A 12,694-nucleotide genomic window follows, 5' to 3' on the forward strand; every position below is an offset into this window, starting at 1 on the left:
ACCAGCTGATGAACCACACCTTCCCTACCTTCCAGCATCTAATCGACAGAGCAATCATGACTGAAAGGAAGCATCGGGAGATGGAGGACAAGAAACGCAAGATTGATGGATCTTAGGTCGGGAGTAGCAGCCGTCCTCGCTACTCAGTCAACCCACCTCAGCCATTCAAGCAAGGTCATCAGCACCAGCATCAGCGTCAGAACCAGCACCAGCAGTACCAGAGGCAGTTTCCTCAGCAGCAGCAGTAGTACTGTCAGAATAACCAGCAGGGAGGAAATCAATATCAGCATCAGAGCAACCAGGCACCCCATCTTCCTGCCCCAGCAACCAACCAGAACAACCAAGCAGCGCCAGCGCAAGGAGGAAGTCGTGCATGTTTCCACTTCGGGAACAAGCCCACTAGGCGAATCATTGCCCAAAGAAAGTAGCTCAGCAGCAGCCAGCTCCCAATGCCCCAGTCAGGCAGAATGCAATGCAGCAAGAAGGTAACAACCGTGGGCAACCTCATGCCCAGTATGGAAAGGTGAATCACTTGGAGGCTGACACAGTCCAGGAGACTCCAGGAGTGGCACTAGGTACGTTTTTAGTCGAGTACCATTCTGCAAATGTGTTATTTGATACTGGAGCAACGCATTCTTTTGTGACTGCATCATGGGTAGAATCACATAATATACCAGTAGCACCCATGTATCCACCTATGAGGGTTAGTTTAGTTGGTGGAAGGACCCAAATGGATAGATTTTGCCCTAGTGCAAAAGTTCAAATAAGGGGGATAGAGTTCCTCGCTGATTTAATAGTTATGGGTAACCAGGATACAACTATAGATGTCATCCTAGGGATGAATTGGCTAACCAAGTATCAGGCCAGTCTTAGCTGTGACAAGAGAACAGTAAAGTTAGTGTCCTTATCAGAAGAAGTATTAGTAGAGTTGGTCTTGTCTGGACCAAGGGAAGGAAGCTGTCACCAAATCACCGCCCATATTGAGGAGATTAAACCATCAGAGGCTATCAATGTAGTATCAAAATTCCCAGAAGTGTTTCCCGAGGAGTTGCCAGGTATGCCACCTGAAAGGAAGGTTGAATTTGCCATAGAGCTTATACCAGGCACCGCCCCTATTTCCAAGAGAGCCTATCGAGTGTCCGGACTAGAATTGGTGGAACTCAAGAAGCAGATTGATGAGATTTTGCCCTAGTGTTATTTGTGGAGAAGAAGGATGGCACGAAGAGGATGTGCATCGACTATCGGGCTTTGAATGAAGTCACTGTCAAGAACAAGTACCCCCTGCCTAGATTTGAAGATTTATTCGATCAGTTGAGAGGAGCCAGTGTGTTCTCAAAGATAGATCTGAGGTCACGTTACCACCAGCTCAGAATCAGACCTTCGGATATACCGAAGACAGCATTCATCACCAAGTATAGACTGTATGAGTTCACGGTCATGTCATTCGGTTTGACGAATGTGTCAGCCTACTTCATGTACTTAATGAACAGTGTGTTCATGGACTACCTAATCAAGTTCGAAGTAGTGTTCATTGATGATATTCTTATATATTCCCAGAATGAGCAACAACATGAGGAGCATTTGAGGAAAGTACTTCAGAGGCTACGAGATTGTCAGTTGTATGCCAAGCTCAGCAAGTGCGAGTTCTGGATCAGTGAAGTCCTATTCGTGCGTCACATTATAAACTAAGAGGGATTGGCTGTAGATCCGAAGAAGGTAACAACTATCTTGGACTACAAAGCACCAAAAGATGTCCGAGGAATCAAGAGTTTCATTGGAATGGCCGGTTATTATCGGTGTTTCATTGAAGGTTTCTCCAAGATTGTCAGGCCAATGGCGGCCTTGTTGGCAAAGAAGGTTGAGTTCAAGTGGACCCTAGCATGCCAGAAGTCCTTTGAGACATTGAAGGAGAAGTTGACAACGGCACCAGTACTGATTCTGCTAGATGTTCACAAACCATTCTCAGTATATTGTGATGCTTCGTACACCGGACGGGGATGTGTGTTGATGCAGGAAGGGAGAGTAGTGGCATACTCATCCCGCCTGTCAGCGTTTCGACCCTGGGGGGTCCCTGGACCGACGAGTAAATTGTCGCTGCGTGTCCCCGCCCAGATGGGTCGGCGCGAGACGGAACACAAGGGGGAAAACAGTAAGGGGAAACTGCGGCCTCATGTTGTCCTACGCCTAGGGCGGATGCACTTGCAGTAGGGGGTTACAAGCGTTCGCGAGGGAGAGAGAGAGCGACTGTCCGCCAGCCCGTTCTCCCGCGCGGCCACCTTCTCGTACGAGAGCCCTAGACCTTCCTTTTATAGATGTAAGGAGAGGGCCCAGGTGTACAATGGGGGGTGTAGCAATGTGCTAACGTGTCTAGCAAAGGGGAGCCAGAGCCCTATGTACATGTCGTCGTGGCTGTCAGAGAGGTGTTGCTGCCTTGTTCATGTGATGTCGTGGCCGTCGGAGGAGCGCTTGAGCCCTGTGGAAGCACAGCTGTCGGGGCTGTCGGATCCTTGCTGACGTCTCCTTGCTTCCGTAAGGGGCTGAGAACCGCCGTCGTCATGGAGCACGCGGGGTGCCATCATTACCTGTTTTACCGGGGCGAGCCAGATGGGACGCCGGTCTTATTCCCCGTAGCCTGAGCTGGCTAGGGGTAGGGTAATGATGGCCCCCCTGTTACGTGGTCGGTCCGAGCCCGAGGTCGGGCGAGGTGGTGGCTCCTCCGAGGTCGAGGCTGAGTCCGAGCCCTGGGGTCGGGCGAGGCGGAGACCGTCGTCCGAGGTCGAGGTTGAGTCCGAGCCCTGGGGTCGGGCGAGGCGGAAACCGTCTTCCGACGTCGAGGTTGAGTCCGAGCCCTGGGGTCGGGCGAGGCGGAGACCGTCTTCCGGCGTCGAGGTTGAGTCTGAGCCCTGGGGTCGGGCGAGGCGGAGACCGTCTTCCGGAGTCGAGGTTGAGTCCGAGCCCTGGGGTCGGGCAAGGCGGAGCTTCATATGGCGCCCGAGGCTGGCCTTAGCTGCTGTCGGCCTCACTCTGGCGAGTGGCACAGCAGTCAGAGCAGGGCAGGCGGCGCTGTTTTCCTGTCAGGTCAGTCAATGGAGTGGCGAAGTGACTGCGGTCACTTCGGCTCTGTCGACTGAAGGGCGCACGTCAGGATAAGGTGTCAGGCGATCCTTGCATTGAATGCTCCAGCGATACGGTCGGTTGGCGTGGCGATCTGGTCAAGGTTGCTTCTCCGTGAAGCCTGCCCGAGCTGGGCCTCGGGCGAGTCGAAGGTGCGCCCATTGCTTGAGGAGACCCTCGGGTGAGGCGTGAATCTGCCTTGGTCTACTGTTCCTGCCCGAGGCTGTGCTCGGGCGAGGCGAGATCGTGTCCCTTGAGTGGACGGAGCCTTGACCGGAATCGCGCCCATCAGGCCTTTGCAGCTTTGTGCTGATGGGGGTTACCAGCTGAGATTAGGAGTCTTGGGGGTACCCCTAATTATGGTCCCCGACAGTAGCCCCTGAGCCTCAAAGGGAGTGTTAGTACTCGCTTGGAGGCTTTTGTCGCACTTTTTTGCAAGGGGACCGGCCTTTCTCTGTTGCATTTTGTTCCGGTGGGTGCACGCGAGCGCACCCGTCGGGTGTAGCCCCCGAGGCCTCGGAGGAGTGGTTTGACTCCTTCGAGGTCTTAATGCCTTTCGTGATGCCTCGGCCGGTCTGGTTGTTCCCTCATGCGAACTGGTCGTTGCCCGGGTGCATAGTCAGGTTCCAAGTTCTCGGGCTGGTATGTTGACGCTGTCAATGGTTTGGCCGGAGCCGGGTTTGCGAGAGCAGCCCCCGAGCCTCCGCACAGAGTGAGAGGACGGTCAAGGACTGACTCAGCTTTTTTCATACGCCCCTTCGTCGCCTTTCCTCAAGGAGGAGGGGGGAAGCGCCATGTTGCCCTCGGAGGGCGCCGAACATGGTGTCTCCAGTGAGTTGCTAACGGGTGATCCGAGTGGACGCCCGTGCCTCGTTCGATAAGGGTCGACTAGTGGCCCAGAGGCGCGCTCCAAAAGTACCTGCAGGTGATTTTCCGGACCCGGTCCCGTTTGATAGGGTCCGAGGGCTCGATGCCTCCCTCTGATGGGATTTCGTTACAGAATCGCTCTTGCTAGTCTCGGAAATGTCCTAGGGTACCTCGGGAGCGTAGCCCGAGCCTCGGCCATGTATCGGACGTACCCAGAGTCATCCCTCGCTCTGCGTGCTCTAAGGCGGCTGTCGAACCCTTCGGGGGCCAGCCTACGAACCCCTGATCAGTAGTGGGCGCAGAGCCCGAGTGGCCTGAGGCAGCTGTCGAACCCTTCCGAGGGGCCAGCCTTCGAACCTCTGATCAGTAGGGGGGCTCGGGGCCCGCTTCCTTCGTGGATAAGGATCCCTTTCGGAGTATCCCCTTTCCTGGTCCCTGTAGCAAGAGAGAGAAAGGGGAAGAGGAAAAGGATACGAAATTGAACGATGTGGCGTACCTTTTTTGACGCGGTCATCATGGCGGAGGTGAAGCGTCGCCTGCTTCGCCTGCCAAAGGTGCCGCCTGTCCTACCGCAGAGTTAATGCGACGGGACGAGTGGTTCGCGGGGCAGCCGTTGTGCGTGCGCGAACCGTTGGAGGAACAGAACACGGGCGCGTCGTCTTCACGCCGTGGGAGAGGGCTCTCCTGCTGCTCCAGGAGGGGACGTGAGCCTGCAGTTGATTTGATCGCCGCTTCCGCTCGCCTGCTGCCGCCATTAATGTCGGCCCACTTCTGGCCATATCGACCGTCGCGCCTTCTCCCGCGGCTGACTGACCCGTGACCGATGTGCTCGGTTGGCACTGTTGGGCCATGCGCAGGGTCGCCTCGAGTCGCGGCTCCGGTTCTGCAGTCGAGGAGGTGCGGTACTGGCGCAAGTGGCGGTGCAGTTTCTCGCACGTAGTAACCGGCGCGCCGGTTACATGACGTGTGGGCCTGGGCCTCCATGCTGGACGCGTCGAAGTCGAAAGGGTGCGCCCCCTTGGTGCGGTTGCATGCTACCTGCATGGCGGTCCGCCCTTTCACCCGCTGGTCTGGGCGAAAGTGGAGGAGTGCTTGTAACCGCTGGGCAGTTACGCCCTCCGCGCATGCCGGTTTGGCTTCTTCTGCCCTGGGCCAGCTTGCATGACGCGCGGGACCTAGCCCCCGTGTCGCAGGGGGGGACCTTGGAGCGTGTTGGTGAAGACTCAGTCCGCGGCGGCTGAGGACGCAAGTGGGGAGAGTCGCCTTTAAAAAAGGGGGCGACCCCCTTGGATGGCAGCCATGCCTTTTCACTTCCCTTATGCATCGCGTCCTTCCACCTTTCGAGCCCCCGGATGGGGAGCGCCCGCGTTGCTTTCGTCTTGATGTCGTTGGAGGAACGCAACTTCGCGGAAGTTGGTACCTTTCAGCCATCGCTCGGCTTCAAGGATTTTCATCAAGCAGCCCGGCTGCATCCTCTTGCCGATGGTCACCCAAGACGGTGACCACTAGTTTGATGGTGGGGAGAAGCAAGCTGGGCTGCGACCTCTGCCTCACCCTCAGCCTCAAGGATCTTCATCATCCTTGCTGGGGCGAAGGCCGGGCTGAGTCGGGGCTCTACCTCCCGCTTCTTCCTCCAGCTTCTGGGGGTGGAAACCATCCTCCAACTCTGCGGAGGAGGCATCCTCCAGCCATGCCGGGGAAGGCGAACTGTTGCTGCCCAGCCAGGGTGCAACATTCCGTCCTCTATCCTCGTTTTCGTGGCGAGGACGGGATTGAGGACCTGCCGGTGCGCTTTGGGGCGGCCGGCGCCCGCTGGTGCGGTGTTGGGGGACAGGTGGACGCTGCCGTCAGTGCTGAGGTGGTGGTAGCTGGAGAAAGCTTCTTCGCCGACGAGACCGTCAGCGCCACCGCGGACCGACCTCTGGCTCTTTGGCTTTAATATCTGGTTCTCATCCCTCGAGGGCGAACGCGAACGAGAGCCTTCCAGCGGTAGCGTCCGTCCTGGGACCATCGCTGCTGCTGCAGAGGTCGCTGGCGAGTCACCCGGAGTTTTGTCGCCCCGCAGGCCCTCCAATGTGGGGGGTTGTTCGTACCTGCGGGGGCGGAACCGGAGTTCCATTTGTAATGGCACCTTGAGTGCCGGTGTCTGTTCATTATGGTTGTCGGGGCCTGAACATTTGTGTATTTGGGCGTAAAGCCGTGTTTCTTCCTCCTTTCGAGCACCAGACTCGCCTGTCTGCTAGCTGAACCGCTTAACCAAGTGTGAGTTGCCTCGTAAGGAAGGTGATGAGTGAGGTATCCGTATCCTGGAGGCGTAGGAGTCCCTCGGCTTGGTCGGCCTTGCCACCCGAGGCTTCTCTTGCTCAGTTAAAGGAACCCTCGGCCGCTCTGCGTTGAGTCGGAGCCGGAGGCAGCGGTGTCAGCACGGACAGCGGCGGAGTTGGCTCGAAAAGAAGACTTCGTCGGCCCAGGAGAAGATGACTTCCCAGGCCGAGGAGGCGTAGCAGCGGCGGCTGGAACCTGGCCAGGTCGTCCACTAGTGGAACCAACCCTGGAGTCGGGCTGCCGAGGCCATGAGCCGGGCTGATGTCCTCGCGGGACAGCTGGCTGAGGCTTCAGGACGACCGGTCCAGCCGTCTGCTGGGGCCAGGTTCCTGGAGGAGACCCTGGCGGCGATGGCTCAGGCGCGATGCTGACATCTTTCTTCGAGGTGGAAATCCTTCGACCGTGTCGCCGTCCGAGGCTAGGTCGGATTCCGCCGAAGGTGGAGTCGATGCCGAGGGTGCTGCTGCTCCCCCTATTGATGTCTAAACCTGTAGGAACAGTTCATCTGTAGTGTGTGTATGTGTTTTTTGCGGCCGTCGAGGCCCAAACATACCGTCGTCGTGTTGTAAAGTTGTGTTTCTTTTCCCCTTGTTTCGAGTATCAGGACTTGTTCGTCGGTAACAGAATTGTTTATCTGAGCGAGAGTTACTTATTGCGGAAGGTGGTGAGTGAGGTATCCGTATCTCGGAGGCGTAGGAGTCCCTCGGCTCGGTCGGCCTTGCCACTTACGTGTACTCTTACTCGTCTGTAGGATTCTGTTATCGATATAGTCGAGAAGGCATGAAAAATCATTTCGGCAGAAAAGTTTTCGAGCGTTAAGACTTGTTCGGCCAGTGGAATCGCTTATCCGAGCGTGAGTTACTTATCGCAGAAGGTGATGAGTGAGGTATCCGTATCCCAGAGGCGTAGGAGTCCCTTAGCTCGGTCGGCCTTGCCTGCTTACGTGTACTCCGTCATTTTCAGGATCCCACTATCGAAGTAGTCGAAAAGCACGAAAGATGTTCTGGCAGAAAGATTTTTTTCGAGGAAAATTTTGACGCAGAGGGGGTTCCCCCCTTCTAGCCCCAGAGGGAGGGTTGGGCTTTGTTGAGGCAAGGCTGACCCTTCCTTGATGGTTAGACTTTATTTGTGTATGTAAACGAGGTGTATGAACGACTTGAAAACATCTTAAGGGTAGAAGCGACGTAGCTGTCAGATGTTCCAAGCGTTGTTGTAGACCTCGCCTTGACTGTTGGCCAGCTTGTATGTTCCGGGCTTCAAAATCTTGGCGATGATGAATGGCCCTTCCCAGGGAGGCGTGAGCTTGTGGCGCACTCGGGCGTCTTGTCGTAGCCGAAGCACCAAGTCCCCCACCTGGAGGTCTCGGGACCGAACCCCTCGGGCGTGGTAGCGTTGCAGGGACTGCTGATACCTTGCCGAGTGTAGTAAGGCCATGTCCCGAGCCTCCTCCAGCTGGTCCAGTGAGTCTTCTCGGTTGGTCTGGTTGCTTCGGGCGTCGTATGTCCTCGTCTTCGGGGAGCCGTATTCTAAGTCTGTGGGCAAGATAGCCTCGGCCCCATAGACTAGAAAGAAGGGCGTGAAGCCTGTGGCTCGGCTTGGCGTCGTTCTCAGACTCCAAACCACCGAGGGGAGTTCCTTCATCCATCGCCTGCCGAACTTGTTGAGGTCGTTGTAGATCCGTGGCTTGAGTCCTTGCAGAATCATGCCGTTGGCACGTTCTACCTGCCCATTCGTCATGGGGTGAGCTACGACGGCCCAGTCCACTTGGATGTGGTGGTCCTCGCAGAAGTCCAGGAACTTTTTGCCAGTGAACTGGGTGCCGTTGTCGGTGATGATGGAGTTCGGGACTCCAAAGCGATGGATGATGTTGGTGAAGAACGCCACCACCTGTTCGGACTTAATGCTGTTTAGGGGTCTGACCTCGACCCACTTGGAGAATTTGTCGATGGCGACCAGCAGGTGCGTGTAGCCCCCGGGTGCCTTCTGCAAGGGACCGACGAGGTCCAGACCCCACACAGCAAATGGCCAGGTGATGGGTATTGTTTGCAGAGCCTGAGCGGGCAGGTGGGTCTGCTTTGCGTGGAATTGACACCCTTGGCAGGTGCGTACAATCCTAGTGGCATCTGCCACCGCGATTGGCCAGTAGAAACCCTATCGGAAGGCGTTTCCAACAAGGGCTCGAGGCGCTGCGTGATGACCGCAAGCCCCCGAGTGTATTTCTTGTAATAGCTCCTGACCTTCGGCGATGGATATGCATCGCTGGAGGATGCCTGAGGGGCTGTGGTGGTAGAGCTCCTTTCCGTCACCCAGCAAGATGAATGACTTGGCGTGCCGCACCAGTTGCCGAGCTTCGGCTCTGTCAAGGGGTAGCTCTCCTCGGTGGAGATATTGCAGGTACAGGGTTTGCCAGTTTCGATTAGGCATGACCCCATTCTGCTCTTCCTCGACGCGTAGTGCCTCACCCTCGGGGGCCGAGGGTGCCTCAGGCTGAGCCGAGGGTGCCTCGGGCTGAGCCGAGGCCTTCTCGGGCTCGGGCGTGTCGTCGGTCTTGACTGAGGGTTGATGTAGGTCTCGGGAGAAGACGTCCGGAGGAACCGTTGTCCGCCCCGAGGCTATCTTAGCCAGCTCGTCCGCAGTCTCGTTGTATCGTCGGGCGATGTGGTTGAGCTCGAGCCCATAGAACTTGTCCTCCAAGCGCCGAACCTCATCGCAGTAGGCTTCAATCTTCGGGTCGCGACAGTGGGAGTTCTTCATGACTTGGTTGATGACAAGCTGCGAGTCGCCACGAGCGTCGAGGCGCCGGACCCCTAGCTCGATGGCGATGCGCAACCCGTTAACCAGAGCCTCGTACTCGGCCACGTTGTTGGACGCTGGGAAATGGAGGCGCAACACGTAGCGGAGGTGCTTCTCGAGGGGCGAGATGAAGAGCAGGCCCATGCCCGCTCCTGTCTTCATCAGCGACCCGTCGAAAAACATGGTCCAGAGTTCCGGTTGGATCGAAGCTGCTTGAAGCTAAGTGTCGACCCATTCAGCCACAAAGTCTGCCAAAACTTGGGACTTGATGGCCTTCCGAGGGGCGAACGAGATTGTCTCGCCCATGATCTCCACCGCCCACTTCGCAATCCTACCCGAGGCCTCTCGGCACTGGATGATCTCCCCCAGGGGGAAGGATGACACCACAGTCACCGGATGAGAATCGAAGTAGTGTCGCAACTTTCGCCGCGTCAGAATTACCGCGTACAGTAGCTTCTGAATTTGCGGGTAGCGGATTTTGGTTTCGGACAGTACCTCACTGATGAAGTAGTCTGGCCTCTAGACAGGCAATGCGTGCCCCTCTTCTCGTCTCTCGACCACGATCGTGGCGCTGACCACCTGAGTGGTAGCGGCGACGTAGATCAAGAGGGCTTCTCTGGCAGCGGGGGGCACCAAGATGGGCGCGCTTGTAAGGAGCGCCTTTAGGTTCCCGAGGGCTTCCTCGGCCTTAGGGGTCCAAGTGAAGCGCTCGATCTTCCTTAAGAAGCGGTACAGAGGTAGGCCTCTTTCGCCGAGGCGCGAGATGAAGCGGCTCAGAGCCGCAAGGCATCCCATGACCCTCTGTACTCCTTTCAAGTCCTTGATGGGGCCCATGTTGGTGATGGCCACGATTTTCTCCGGGTTGGCCTCGATGCCCCGCTCGGAGACGATAAACCCTAAGAGCATGCCTCGGAGGACTCCGAAGACACACTTCTCGGGATTGAGTTTTACGCCTTTCGCCTTGAGACACTCGAATGTCGTTTCAAGGTCTGAGAGGAGGTCGAAGGCTTTCCTCGTCTTGACTACGATGTCATTGACGTAAGCCTCGACCGTTCGACCAATGTGCTCTCCGAACACGTGGTTCATGCACCTTTGGTATGTCGCACCCGCATTCCTCAAACCGAATGGCATAGTAATGTAGCAGTACATGCCAAAAGGTGTGATGAAAGAAGTCGCGAGTTGGTCGGACTCTTTCATCCTGATTTGGTGATACCCTGAGTAGGCATTGAGGAAAGACAGGGTTTCGCATCCAGCAGTGGAATCCACAATTTGATCGATGCGAGGCAGAGGGTAGGGAACTTTCGGACATGCTTTGTTTAGACCAGTGTAGTCTACACACATCCGCCATTTCCCGCCTTTCTTTCTCACAAGCACAGGGTTGGCTAGCCATTCGGGATGGAATACCTCTTTAATGAACCCTGCAACCATCAGCTTGTGGATCTCCTCGCCTATGGCTCTGCGCTTTTCTTCGTCGAATCGGCGTAGAGGCTGCTTCACGGGTCGGGCTCCAGCTCGGATATCCAGCGAGTGCTCGGCGACATCCCTCGGTATGCCAGACATGTCCGAGGGACTCCACGCAAAAACCTCGGCGTTCGCACGAAGAAAGTCGATGAGCACTGCTTCCTATTTGGGGTCGAGCTCGGAGCCGATCCGGATCTGCTTGGAGGCGTCGTTGCTGGGCTCGAGAGGGACAGACTTAACCGTCTCAACTGGCTCGAAGTTGCCGGCGTGGCGCTTCGCATCTGGCGCCTCCCTGGAGAGGTTCTCCAGGTCGGCGATGAGGGCCTCGGATTTGGCGAGGGCCTCGGCGTACTCCACGCACTCCACGTCGCATTCGTACGCGTGTCGGTACGTGGAGCCGACGGTGATGACCCCGTTGGGGCCTGACATCTTGAGCTTGAGGTAGGTGTAGTTGGGGACGGCCATGAACTTGGCATAGCATGGTCTCCCCAACACTGCGTGGTAGGTTCCTCGGAACCCGACCACCTCGAACGTGAGGGTTTCCTTTCGGAAGTTGGAGGGAGTCCCGAAGCAGACGGGCAGATCGAGTTGCCCAAGGGGCTGGACGCGCTTCCTGGGGATGATCCCGTGAAAGGGCGCCGCGCCGGCCCGGATCGAGGACAGATCGATCTGCAGGAGCCCGAGGGTCTCGGCGTAGATGATGTTGAGGCTGCTGCCTCCATCCATGATGACCTTGGTAAGCCTGACGTTGCCGATGATGGGATCGACAACGAGCGGGTACTTCCCCAGGCTCGGCACGCGGTCGGGGTGGTCGCCTTGGTCGAAGGTGATGGGCTTGTCAGACCAGTCTAGGTAGACTGGCGCCGCCACCTTCACCGAGCAGACCTCCTGGCGCTCTTGCTTGCGGTGCCGAGCCGAGGCGTTCACCGCTTGCCCACCGTAGATCATGAAGCAGTCGTGGACCTCGGGGAACTCTTCTGCCTTGTGGCCCTCCTTCTTGTCGTTGTTGTGGGCTGTGCCACCTTCCGCCAGGGGCCCGACCTTGTGGAAATAGCGCCGAAGCATGACACACTCCTCAAGGGTGTGCTTGACGGGACCCTGATGATAGGGGCACGACTCCTTGAGCATCTTGTCGAACAGGTTGGCGCCTCCGGGAGGCTTCCGAGGGTTCCTGTGCTCGGCGGCGGCGACAAGGTCTGCGTCGGCGGTGTCGTGTTTCGCTTGCGACTTCTTCTTGCCCTTCTTCTTCGTGCCGCGTTGAGCGGACGCCTCAGGGACTTCTTCCGGTTGGCGCTCCTGAGGCTGCTTGTCCTTCCGGAAGATGGCCTCGACCGCCTCCTAACCAGAGGCGAAATTGGTGGTGATGTCCATCAGCTCGCTCGCCCTGGTGCGAGTCTTGCGACCCAGCTTGCTCACCAGGTCGCGGCAAGTGGTGCCGGCGAGAAACGCGCCAATGACATCCGAGTCGGTGATGTTGGGCAGCTCGGTGCGCTGCTTCGAAAATCGCCGGATGTAGTCCCGCAGGGATTCTCCCGGCTGCTGGTGGCAGCTTCGGAGATCCCAGGAGTCCCTAGGGCGCACGTATGTGCCCTGGAAGTTGCCGGTGAAGGCTTTGACCAGGTCGTCCCAGTTGGAGATCTGCGCAGGCGGCAGATGCTCCAGCCAGGCTCGGGCGGCGTCGGAGAGGAACATGGGGAGGTTGCGGATGATGAGGTTGTCATCGTCCATTCCACCCAGCTGGCAGGCTAGCCGGTAGTCCGTGAGCCACAGTTCCGGCCTTGTCTCCCCCGAGTACTTGGTGATGGTAGTCAGGGTTCGGAACCGGGTCGGGAACGGCGCCCGTCGTATGGCCCGGCTGAAGGCTTGCGGACCGGGTGGTTCGAGCGAGGGGCTCCGATCCTCCCCGCTGTTGTAGCGTCCCCCACGCCTGGGGTGGTAGCCTCGGTGCACCTTATCGTCGAGGTGGGCTTGACGGTCGCAGCGGTGGTGCTCGTTGCCGAGGCGTCCCGGGGCCGCAGGCGTTGTGTCCCACGTGCGCCCGGTGTGGACCGAGGCTTCCCGCATGAATCGGGAAGTCACAGCGCGATGCTCCGGGGGGTACCCTTGCCTTCGGGAGGCAGAGCTTTCGGCCCGT

This window comes from Zea mays, chromosome 5 (genome assembly GCF_902167145.1).
Source record: "Zea mays cultivar B73 chromosome 5, Zm-B73-REFERENCE-NAM-5.0, whole genome shotgun sequence".
NCBI lineage: Eukaryota > Viridiplantae > Streptophyta > Magnoliopsida > Poales > Poaceae > Zea > Zea mays.